A 340-nucleotide genomic window follows, 5' to 3' on the forward strand; every position below is an offset into this window, starting at 1 on the left:
ATGTCACATATTATCTTTATTTCTAAACTTTGCAAGACATACTCGGGACACGTAGAGAGTTGGCGACTTGTTCTTTTACCAATGATTCCGAACTGTACAATTAAGGTTAGAATGACCTGTGTTTCTACCTTAATTCTAGATTTACAGAAACCCAACGTACGACATTGATGGACCTTTGATTTTCCACGGTCCCCACACGCATGCAAAAATAGTACGCTCCTTAATTAAAGCCCACCCTACATGCTCCCTTCACCACCACCCCCATTTGATTCATAATTCCATTGCATTTGCACTTCTCTTTCTAACTCTCTTTCTGTATTTCATCTTTTTCTCAGCCATC

The sequence above is a fragment of the Olea europaea genome, unplaced genomic scaffold (genome assembly GCF_002742605.1).
Source record: "Olea europaea var. sylvestris unplaced genomic scaffold, O_europaea_v1 scaffold1561, whole genome shotgun sequence".
Lineage (NCBI taxonomy): Eukaryota > Viridiplantae > Streptophyta > Magnoliopsida > Lamiales > Oleaceae > Olea > Olea europaea.